This window comes from Mirounga leonina, unplaced genomic scaffold, assembly GCF_011800145.1.
Source record: "Mirounga leonina isolate KUSES-001 unplaced genomic scaffold, KU_Mleo_1.0 Mir_127, whole genome shotgun sequence".
Classification (NCBI taxonomy): domain Eukaryota; kingdom Metazoa; phylum Chordata; class Mammalia; order Carnivora; family Phocidae; genus Mirounga; species Mirounga leonina.
The window spans coordinates 51,280,448-51,292,589 of record NW_023270316.1 but is presented as its reverse complement, the minus strand read 5'-3'; positions in this window follow the sequence as shown (position 1 = coordinate 51,292,589).

Genomic DNA, 12,142 nt, shown 5'->3' with positions numbered 1-12,142 from the left:
ACTAGATTAAGGGAGTTGGAGGATCAAGGAAGTTCTCCCTGACTCCCCCGGGTCATCATGGTCTGGAAAGACCTTTGAAGGCCACAGGGAAAGGGGCAGAGTTAACAGAAAGATGGGGAAGGAGGGGCTGGGGCCGAAGCAAGCAGGAAAATAAAGCTGAGGAGAGAGGGATTGGTAGGAGTAGGTGACGGTAGGGATGCTTTGGGGACACATGGGCTCTGAGGAGAGGCACACTGAGGGAAGGGTGAGGAGTGGGGGAGAAATCAGGTTTCTATTTCATTCATACTGTTACGGAACCTGGGCTGCACCGCCCGACGGAAGAACCAAGCGGCACCCGGAGATTTTGGAGGATAGGAGGTTTATTTAACGCTGGTGGGCTCAGAGGAGAGTGGTCTCCAAAGGTCTGAGCCTGAGCACAACAAAGGGGGAAATTTGTACACTTCTACTTCCGCACACTCGGCACTTTTGGCGCGTGCGCGAAGCGGGGCAGGGAGAAGACCCCGGATTGGTGCGCGCGGGAGGCCGAGCTGGGAGAAGAACCCGGAAGAGCCGCGGGGCAAGGACTGGGACTCTCTCGCTGCCTCGCTTGGCCATCTCAGGACACAGATTTTCCTTATCGTTACCCCCCTTGATGCCCCTTGTGGAAAGCTAAACACCTACTTTAGAGGGCACCATCTTCATCTTCTAAGGGGTGATATAGTGAGTAAGGAGTAACTGGGGTCTGATTTTAGCAATTTGAGCAGTGATAAACCTAGTAAGGGCATTAAGAATACAAGGACCAAATGCCACTATGAGGAGAAGCAATAGGAGGGGGCCGACGAGGGAGGCGAACCAAGGGAACTGTTGTGAGAGGGAATCCCACCAAACTGTCCGCTGGAGTGTTTCCCACTGGCGATGTACTCGTTCCTGTAATTGGGCCAGAGTTTCTTGGACCACCCCCGACTCATTAGCATGGAAACAACATTCCTCCTGTAAGGAGAGGCAGAGGCCTCCTTGCGTGTCCGTGAGCAAGTCGAGCCTGCGCCTGTTTTGGAGGACCACTGAGGCCAGTGAATCGAGTTGGTGCTGCAGGACCAGGGCCGGCTGAGTGAGGGCCGAAAAATCCGCCGTGAGTTGTTGAGTTAGCCCCCGGTACTGAACCTGAGACATCCTGACACCACTGGTGCCGAGGGCAACACCTGATGCGGCCAGCAGCCTCACGATAGGAGGGATGGCCGCAGGGGAGCATCGAAGGTAGCTAGGAGGTCCCCATATGAGTGGGGCGTTGCTCCCAGAGGACTGAAAGATCAGGTAAGAGACTGACAAGTGTGCATGATTGATTGCGCAGGCTGAGGCAGATGTATACACCTTGAACACAAGACAGAAAAGTGTTGTTTGGTGCACAGACCCAACTGTGGCCCGTGATGGGAGAGGAAGAGTTGCCATACAGTGGTACCGGAGCCAGAAAGGGATAATCTGAGGCCCCTGGTGCTGAGGTGGGAGGTGACATGGTAGATTGGTTGAGGATGACACCTAGGTATTGGACAGGACCGGGCTTTATGCAGATCCAGCAGTCAGACGCTAGGGGTGGATTCGAGGGGTTAAGCGCTTGGTGGGAGGCATTAATCATACCTAACAGTTGTGCTATAGATGCTTGCTGCGTGTGGATGGGGGACCCAGGGATGCACCAGGGTGAGTTATTTCCTGTCTGACTCTGGGGGTTGACTGTAAGGCTTGGAATGAACATGGACTTAATCATAAATTTGGCCATGGGGTCGTCCCATAGGGTGATATTGGCCCAACAGGAGAATGATTCCTGTAGCCCATGATGTAGCATTGGGTTCTAAGACTGAGAGGGTGAGCGGTATACAGTGACTGTTAGGGCAAGAGGATGGGGTGGCGTTGTGTGACAAGGATATCCAGATGTCACTGCACTGTTTGAGGCACCACCAGGTGGACCATCGTTCCATTCCTGGCCAAGTCGCCACCCAAGACTCACATCCCCAGGCTTGCGAGCAGAACTGAGGGTAGGTGTTTGGCCGTTGAGGCGTAGGGCCCCCACAGATGTAGATATCTACCAGCTGGTAACCTGAGTGAGGGCCATGGTAGGAACACTGTCTATGAGGTTCCCAGAAGGAATCAAGAAGCTGGCATCCATCAAAATGGAAGTTAACCTTCGGTGTGTGCCCATCCCAGGTGGAAGAAGTCAGTGGGGGCGCTGGTGCAGGATTGAGGGGGATAAGCTGGTAAGTCCATTTGCCAGTAATGGTGATACGAGAGTTTGCCCCCCTTCCCTGGCCAGGCAAGCTAGAGGCAGTACGGAGGAACAGCACACCAGGGAACAGAAAACCGGGACTGATGGGGGCCAGGAAAACCATGGTGAAATGCGCTCAGGAGTAGACAGCAGAGGGCCAGTAAAAGTGGGATCTATGACCTTAGGTAGAGGGAGCCATCATGGCTAACCCATCAGCAGATGAAACCCATGGACAAGTAAGTGCAGTAATACACCCTAGGGTTACCCAATAAGCAATGGCAATAGTAAGCCTCTGGGGGAAAGTCCAGTCAGGAGGGGCAACAGTGTAGAGTCTGACTCCCAAGATGAGGGAAATCATGCCAATGAGATCCAGGGACCATGGTGAGCAGGTGTCCATCAGTCGGTGGGGTCTCGTCGAAAGTGAAGCCGGAGTGGGTTCGTGAAGTCTGGCTGGACTCCCCACTTGCGTGGCTCCTTTTCCGAATGATGAGCTTTCTTCATTCTGGAGTGGTGGACCCACGGGGTGACACCTGAGACCTCTAGATCTTCAAAGGGGGTTGCTCCCATCCTCTGGACAGCTGGCGGAGGCTGTGGTACAGACCGAGCATTATTTGTAGCACATGTTATGCATCGTTCACTCGTTGCTCGGCATAGTGCTGGCAGCTGACTGATGTAGTGCTTCTTGAGAAGGGCTCTCATGCAGTTTTCCCAGATGAGTGAGTTGGTGGTATTCCTTGACTAGATGCCCTCCAGTTGCTGTTGGAACAAAGATGCGCCCATCTGGCATCATCCACCATCCCTTTTCAGTCAGGGTGGCTCCCTCAGCCATGGCCCATTCCTTTTCCTTTTTAGTGTAACTGGGTGGAGGGACTTCTTCTGGGGCTGTTAGGGCCATGATGAGGGAAGGGGCTCTGTCCATGTCCTCACTGGCTGCAGTCTTGGCTGCCTCATCTGCCAGATGACTTCCCCGTGCTATGGGGTCATCTCCTTTCTGGTGTCCCTTACAGTGCAGGATTGCTACTTCCTTTGGAAGCCAGACGGCTTTGAGGAGTCTCAGCATCTCCTCTTTGTTCTTGATAGCTTTTCCTGCTGCAGTTAGGAGGCCCCTTTCCTTATAGATGGCTCCATGTATATGTACAGTAGCGAAGGCATACCGAGAGTCAGTATAGATGTTGACTCGCTTACCTTCACCGAGGGTGAGGGCTCGGACTAAGGCATATAATTCAGCCCGTTGAGCTGACCATCCAGCTGGTAATGCCTTAGCCTCTAGAACTTCAGTGGTTGTGGTTACTGCATAACCTGCTTTCCGGTCACCCTCCTGTAGGTAACTGCTGCCATCCCTGAACAGCGTGAGCTCTGGATTCTTTATGGCTTGATCCCACAGATCTGGATGGCTTGCATAGACTTCATCAGTCACCTCGGAGCAGTCGTTGTCTGGTCCCCCCTCTTCTGTGGGGAGAAAGGTTAATGTCCTTACTGTTTTGAGGGTGACTCGCGGGTTTTCGCAGAGAAGCCCTTGGAATTGTGCTAGCCGACAGCTGGAAAGGAAGCGGTGTCCCTGTGTGTTCATGAGGGACACAACTGCATGAAGGACCTTGATGTTAAGTTCTTGCCCCAGGGTAAGTTTGTCTGCCTCCTTGATGAGTAGGACTGTGGCTGCCAGCGCCCTGAGGCATGGTGGCCATCCCGCTGCCACGGGGTCCAGCTTCTTTGACAGGTAAGCAACTGGCCATTGCCAGGGCCCAACAGTGTAGGTGAGTACCACGAGTGCTATTTTTTCCTTTTCATGCACAGAAATTGAAAGGTTTTTCTACATCTGGTAGGCCCAGGGCTGGAGCCGGCCCCAGGGCGGTCTTTATCTCTGTGAAAGTGGCTTCTGTTTCCTCAGTCCAGGCAGGGGGTTCTCGATTTGGTCCCCCTAAGAGATCATAAAGGGGTCTTGCTATTGCCAAGAACCCAGGGATCCAGATGCAGCAGAATCCTGCAGCCCCCAGGAATTCTCATAGGCCCCTTTTTGTCTGGGGCTCTGGCAGGGAGATGATGACCCTTTTCCTCTCCAGCCCTAGTTCTCTTTTCCCTTGCGTGAGGAGGAAACCAAGGTATTGGACATGTTGTTGGCAGATTTGTGCCTTCTTCCATGAGGCTCGGTATCCTGAGTCTGACAGGAGATGTAGGAGGGCCTTTGTGCCTTTTGTACAGTCTTCTTGTGTGTCACTGGCGAGGAGGAGGTCATCCACATACTAGAGGAGGGTGCACCGTGTGGCCTCTCTTGGGAAGCTGGCGAGGTCCGCAGACAGTGCTTCCCCAAAGAGAGTTGGTAAGTTTTTAAACCCCTGCGGAAGGTGCGTCCAAGTCAGTTGCATCTGGTGCCCTGTATCAAGTTCAGACCGTTCAAAGGCAAACAGTGGCTGGCTCTGGGGAGCTAAGCGGAGGCAGAAGGCATCCTTCAAATCTAGGCAAGTGAACCATCTGGCCGACCCTGGGATTTGGCCGAGGAGGGTGTATGGATTCGGGACTACTGGGTGCAGAGAGATGGTCACCTTGTTGATGACCCGCAAGTCTTGAACTGGTCGGTATCCCCCTCCTGGCTTCTTGACTGGCAGGAGTGGGTATTCCAGGCCGACTGGCACTCAACTAGAATACCTGCTTCTTTGAGTTTGGACAGATGTTCTTGGATGTTGATCTTAGCTTCTTGTGGATGGGGGTATTGCCTTTGCTTCTGAGGTTGGGCTCCTGGGATCAGTTCAGCAATGATAGGGACCCAATTCCAGGCTAGTACAGGTGGGTTGTTTTCAGCCCATACTGAAGGGAAGGCAAGTCTGAACTCCGGCTGGCTGCTCTGTTGGGCCTGGACACAGAATAGCCTCCATTCTTCTTCCCTTGGCATAGTAATTGCTAGTATTAGAGACCCCGTCTCCTCTTGCCTTGGGTTCAATTGAAGGCTAGTGTGTCCAGTGGGCTCAAAGGTTATCTGAGCCCTAAGCTTGGAGAGTATGTCTCAGCCCAGGAGAGGGATGGGGCAATCAGGCAGATAAAGGAATTCATGTTGGACCTTATGGCCCCTGAGTTCACACTGGTGAACCTGGCAAAAGGGCTGTTGTATCACCCGCCTCTCGGTAGCCCCGAGGATGGTCGCAGTCCTTTTGCTGAAAGGCATCATTGGGGAGGTGACAACAGAGTGCTCGGCCCCAGTATCAAACATAAAGGTCATTGGTTGGCCCCCCACCTTCATTTTGACCGTGGGCTCATGGGGGCCAAGGAGGAAAGAGCCCAGTCACCCTCAGTCTGAGTCCATTCCCTCAAGGCCTATGAAGTCCTCCTCTCGGTGTTCTTCCTTGTAGCGGCTGGGCTTTTGAGCCTTTCCCCAGTTGGGACATTCGTTTTTCCAATGCCCTTTCTCTTTACAGTGGGCACATTGATCCCTTGCCAAGGGGGTTCTGGGTTTCCCCCCTTTTGGTGGTTGAGGTCTCCCTGTCGTTGTGTTGTCCTTTTCTTTCAGGGCAGCGGCGAGGAGGCTGACTTTCTTTTTCATCTTTTTTTGGCTTCCCATTCGGCTGCGACCTCCCTGTTCATGTAGACCTTATTGGCAATCTCTATTAGTTGGGTGATGTTCATCCCGGCAAAACCCTCTAGTTTCTGAAGTTTTTTTCTGAAGCCTGGGGTGGCCTGAGCCACGAAGAAGGTGTTTACCATCTGTTGGTTTTCCTGTGCCTTGGGGTCAAATGGAGTGTATATCCTATAGGCTTCACATAATCTTTCATAGTAGTCCCTGGGGGACTCCCCTGGTTGTTGAGCGCCCGAGGATACCTTAGTCATGTTCATGGGTTTCTTAGCTCCTGCCCGGATTCCCCGGAGAGGGCCTCCTGGTATGGGCGGATGTGGGCCTGTCCCTTGGTTGTGGTGAAGTCCCATGCTGGATGCTCTTCGGGTGCAGCTATATTAGCCCAGGTAGCAGGGTCGATGACTCCCACTGGTGCGTGCTCTTCCAGGTACTGCCGTGCACCTTTCATTATTCTCCTCCTTTGCTCTGTGTTAACCAGGGTGCAGAGTAACTGTTGGCAGTCTTCCCAGGTTGGCTGATGAGTCTGGAAGAGGGACCTATGAGGTCTATCATAGCCTGTGGTTTCTCAGAGTAGGATGGGGTGTTTCCCGTTGAGGAGGTCTGTGGTGGAGAAGGGCTGATAATACATCATGGAATGGCCGGGTTGGACTGTCCCGTCTTCATCGTGCCTCTCGGGTTCCCACGTTTCTCATACTGGCATTTGGAGGGTGCTTGTGCCCGGCCTGGGGCGCAGCCTGACTGCTGGTCCTGGAGAAAGTGGATCTTTGGGGCCAGGGGGCGCCGGTGGATCCTCTGGGCCTGGGGACACCAGTGAGACCGATGATGGTGGAGTGTCTGGAGCTGAAGGGCCAGGTGTAGACGGTCTTGGGGGTATGTACGGTGGGGGCAGGGTCGGTTCATCCTCGGGATCTCTGGCTAGGATTTGTGGAGACTGGGGCTTTTGCTGATTTCCTTAGGTCACTTGGATGAGGAAATTAAGACCCTGGCCTGACCCTGCCTATTGCAAATGAATCACACCTGGGTGGAAGGGTCTGAGCAATTCCTAGCCAGGAGTCAATGTACAGAAACTGGTCAGGGTGTCCTGGTTCTCCTGTTATGACTCGCCATACTTGACGAATTGTTGGGATATCCAATGTCCCTTCTGAAGGCCACCCGACATCAAAGGTGGGCCATTCCAATTCACATAGGGTTCTCAACTTGCCAAGGTTCATCCTGACTCCATAGTCTCCTGAAAACCCCTTCTTGAAATTTTTGATCATGGTCTCTAGAACCATAGGTTTACTCTGCCCTGACCCCATGGTGATGTCTCCGTGTATGGTGGCACAGAGACAGACAAAGAGGGGGTTGCCTCCTGAGATGTGGGAACAAATCAGAGATGCCCAGCTGGCCGTGTCCCAAAGGAGCTTAGGTGAGGCTTAGCCGTAGAGGTCTCAGTGTTGTGACTTACGATCGGAAACTATTCCAATGCCACCATAGACCATATGCAGTTCACCATGGAATTGCAGACGGGCCCACTCAAACTCCATAGGCTTCTGAGGACCTTAAGGGTGCCCGCTTGTGGAGTCACAGAATCAGTCTGCTTGAGCAAGCCAGGTCGGACTGCACATTCACTCACACATTCACACTCCAGGAGTTACTACATTCCCTCCCTGGGAATCCCTACCTATGAGACCTCTAAGAGGTCTCTGGGAGGTGATCAGGCTCCCCTTCCACCCCAATGGGGGTGGGCCTGTCTGGGTCCTGGGGCTCCAGGCCTTACCGGAATCTGACGTTGGGAACAGGTCCTCATCTGCCAAGTCTCCTCAAGTCCAGCGGGAACAATGGAGCAGGGTCCGAGGCGACTGGGGTGGAAAACTGCCGAAAATTAGGCAGGGTGCGTCTTCTCCGTTAAGATCCCTCCATCTGTCACTGCCTTGCCGTTGCCCCCAAACTGGTGGCAACAATGGGCCAGCAAGTTTGGGTTTCCCGGTCAGGGAACCAAATGTTATGGAACCTGGACTGGATCGCCCGATGGAAGAACCAAGTGGCACCCAGAGATCTTGGAGGATAGGAGGTTTATTTAATGCTGGTGGGCTCAGAGGAGAGTGGTCTCCAAAGGTCTGAGCCCTGAGCACAAACAAAGGGGGTAATTTATACACTTCTAGTTCTGCATACTGGGCACTTTGGGCGCGTGTGTGAAGTGGGACAGGGAGAAGAACCTGGAAGAGCCCCGGGGCAAGGACTGGGACTCTCTCGGCAGCTCGGTGGGCCATCTTAGGACACAGATTTTTCTTATCAATACAACAGATGGGGGTGAGCGGTTGGCAGGGAGACCAGTTGGGCACATTTTTTTGAAGTGATGTATTTTCAACAATTTTAAAGTAATATGTTTACATGAAGATGGTCAACAGCAATGAGAAGCTGGGAGAAGGAGCAGCACAGCGGGAGACCTGTGGAGAAGGGGATCAAAGCGTGCCCATTTCATAGACTTGCTCCCCTCCGTCCCTTTCCTGATGGACCTGATTCATAGGCTCATTCCTTGGAGATGAAAAGCAACTCAGCCCTGTATCAGGCACTATGCCAGGTCTGGGGACACAACAATGAGCAAATGAGACAGGGTCCCAACTCTTGAGCTGCTTCTAGGGGAGTGGAAAAGACAGTCATTAAGCAGATAATCACAAAATAATGGTGTCATTGCATTTGTGATAAACAATGTGAGAGAAAAGCACAGGGTACCTAAGACAAAACAACATCTAATCTATACTGGGTGAGGAAGACAGGCAGCATCTGAGGAAATGAGATTTAAGCTGAGAACTGAAAGACAAATAGGAATTTTCCAGGGGGAGATGGGTGTAGAGGTGTGGGAAATGTGGCGAGACAGCATGTTACCATGAGGTGGTGAAGAGTTTGCCATTGGAAAGAAGGAAAGAAGTGTGGATTGCAGAGAATGAAAGAATGGCAGGCTCCAGAGAGCAAATGTGGTCTGCTAGGGCGTGTTAAGGATTTTAAATGTTTTCCTCTTAGTATTGGGAAGTCTTTTTTTTTTTTTTAAAGATTTATTTATTCATTTTGAGAGGGGTGGGGGCAGAGGGAGAGGGAGAGAGTCTTTTTTTTTTTTTTTAAGATTTTATTTATTTATTTGACAGAGAGAGGTACAGCGAGAGAGGAAACACAAGCAGGGGGAGTGGGAGAGGGAGAAGCAGGCTTCCCGCCGAGCAGGGAGCCCGATGTGGTGCTCAATCCCAGGACCCTGAGATCATGACCCGAGCTGAAGGCAGAGGCTTAACGACTGAGCCATCCAGGCGACCCCCAAGGAGAGAGACTCTTAAGCAGACTCAGTGCTGAGCGTGGAGCCCCATGTGGGGCTTGATCTCACAACCCTGAGATCATGATCTGAGCTGAAACCAAGAGTCAGATGCTCAATGGACTGTGTCACCCAGGCACCCCAGGTTTGGATTTTAAAAACATCATTTGGGCATCCAAGTGAGATGATGGTGGCCAGAACTAAAACAGTCATAAATGATGGAGTTGGGGAAGAACAGACTTGAGATTTGTTTAATAGGTAGACTCAACAAACTCTGGAGATTGATGAGTGTGAGGTGCATGGGAGAGGGAGATGTCAAGATGACCCTCACATTTCAAACACAAACAACTAGGTAGATGTAGGAAGCACTGGCTAGGTTTGGGGCCCATCAAGTTTGAGAGCTATGAAAATTCAAGGGGAGATGTTGTACTTAGTGTCAGTAAAGAGGCAGAGAGGACCATCTGCTGAGATGGAAAGGTGGGGGACCGAGCAGGACTTGTAAAGTATGGGAGAAATTGATAGCATTTGTTTTTTTTAAATGATTTTTTTTAAAGATTTTATTTATTTATTTGAGAGCGAGCACATGAGAGTGGGGAGGGTCAGAGGGAGAAGCAGACTCCCCGCCGAGCAGGGAGCCCGATGCGGGACTCGATCCAGGGACTCCAGGATCATGACCTGAGCCGAAGGCAGTCGCTTAACCAACTGAGCCACCCAGGCGCCCCAGAAATTGATAGCATTTGTATGAGAAATACAATACGGAGTTTACAAAAGCAATGATCCTTTGGGGCTGGAGAACAAGACTCTCCATTGGTACCGAATGAACTCAGAGCAAGAGAGAGGATGATGGATGATGTTGGGGGAAATTGGGTGCATTAGCCAGGGTTCTCCAAGAAACAGAACCAATAAGATAGCTATAGGTATACAGCAAGAGATCATTACGAGGAATTGGTTCACACCATTATGGAGGCTGAGAATTGCCTCCATCTTCTGTCTACAAACTGGAGGCCCAGGAAAGCAGGTAGAGAACCCTGAGTGCAGATGTCCAAGGGTGGGAGAAGATGAGTGTCTCAGTTCAAGTTGCATTCACCTGTTCTATTTGGGCCTCAACAGATTGGATGATGCCCACTCACATTGGTGAGGGTGGATCTTTACTCAGTCTATCTGTTCAAATGCTAATCTCTTACGTAAATGCCTGCACAGACACAGGCAGAAATGTCTACCAGCCCCTTGGACATCCCTAAGCTCAGTCAAGTTGACACGGAAAATTATCCATCACAACATGTTAATGAACTAGATGGGGTAGGGGTGACCCTTTCACAGTGTATATGTGTATCAAATCACCACAATGTATGCTTTATTTTTTATTTATTTATTTTTCACAATGTACACTTGAAATGTTCTACAGTTTTATAGGTCCACTATACCTCAGCAAAGCTGAAAAAAAAATTAACCATCACCTTGGGTGTTGAAGATGGTCTTAGGAAGGGCAGAAGGTCAGGGGCTGGGTGTCATAGGGTGTGGGCTGGGAGGGGAGGTTGGTGAAGTAGGGACGGTCTGATAACTGGGAGGAGAGGGGAGAACTGGCATGATGGCGGTGGCCTGAGGGTCAGGAGAAGGAAGAGCTCTAGAGATAACCAGAGAGGGAGAACTCAGTCTTCGAGGTAGACCTGTTCTGCATGGGAACATGGTCTAACATGTAGGCCTGGTGACCAAGGGGGGTGGGGGTGATGGCTTCCAGGATTTGAGGCTACTGCGGCTGGGGTATTATCAGAGTCAGTGTGGGTTTTGACGTTGCAAGGAGGCCCGGTAGGGACGTGGCAAAGGAAAACTGTGAGGGAATCGCAGAGGTGGTTAAGGAAAATAGGAGAATGTTCCACATGGAGCTCCCCAGCCAGAGGTGAGGCCATGATGAAGGTGGTATGAATGGATGTGGAAACTCCAGGAGGAAAGACTGTGCCAAGAATGTGGTGAGACGAAGTCCTGGAAAGGACAGGAGAGAACAAGAAACCTCTCTCAACTGTGGGGAATGGAGGCCTCAGAGCCTCCCTCTTGCAGGAGAGGCATGGAGAGGGGCACAGAGCTCCGATATCAGGACTATTACTGTAGCTGCTTTTACACACAGCTTTCTGCCACTACTTTTTAAAAAAAATTAAATTCAATTAATTAACATCTAGTGTATTATTAATTTCAGAGGTAGAGTTCAGTGATTCATCAGTACTATATAACACCCAGTGCTCATCACATTACGTGACCTCCTTAATGCCAGTCACCCAGTGACTCCATCCCCCCACCCCCTTCCCCTCCAGCAACCCTCAGTTTGTTTCCTGAGATGAAGAGTTTCTTATGGTTTGTCTCCCTCTCTGGTTTCGTCTTATTTTATTTTTTCCTCTCTTCCCCTATGATCCTCTGCCTTGTTTCTTAAATTCCACATATGAATGAGATCATATGATAATCGTCTTTCTCTGACTTATTTTGCTTATATGATACCCTCTAGTTCTGCCACAACTTCTTTGTGTACACTCTGGCATTTAGGAGGAGAAGGTGGTCAGCTTAGGGACAAATCGTCAAAGATAAAAGAGGAGATCCCACAGAGCCACTAACACGGAATTACTCCACACAGGCAGCAGGAGTCTCTCTAGAATTTTCTGGTGGTGACACTCCCCAACTTAGACGAAGAGGACATTGATGTAAAGCTATCATGGACAGTTAACTTTTTATGCATTATTCCAGAGTCCCCGCATCCCTGTGTTCATGAACTGATGGGCTCATGGGTCCTATTTGCTTCTCCTTTCTCATTTTCTGCTATCTGGCAGGTTTGGAGTTAATATAGCAAATATTTCCATATTGGCATAATAAAGAACATTGCATTGATGGTAGATGCACTGCAGAAAAAAAAAAAAAGTCCTCTTCCAATGCTAAATACCAGGGATTATTTGCCTTTGGGGATTATCAAAGCAGGGTTCCTTCCCTTCAACTTAGCCAATTTTGAGCCTTTCACATTTGTGTCAGTCCACATAGATAGGTTAATTTTCAAGTTATCTTTAGTCGCTCATCCCTACACTGC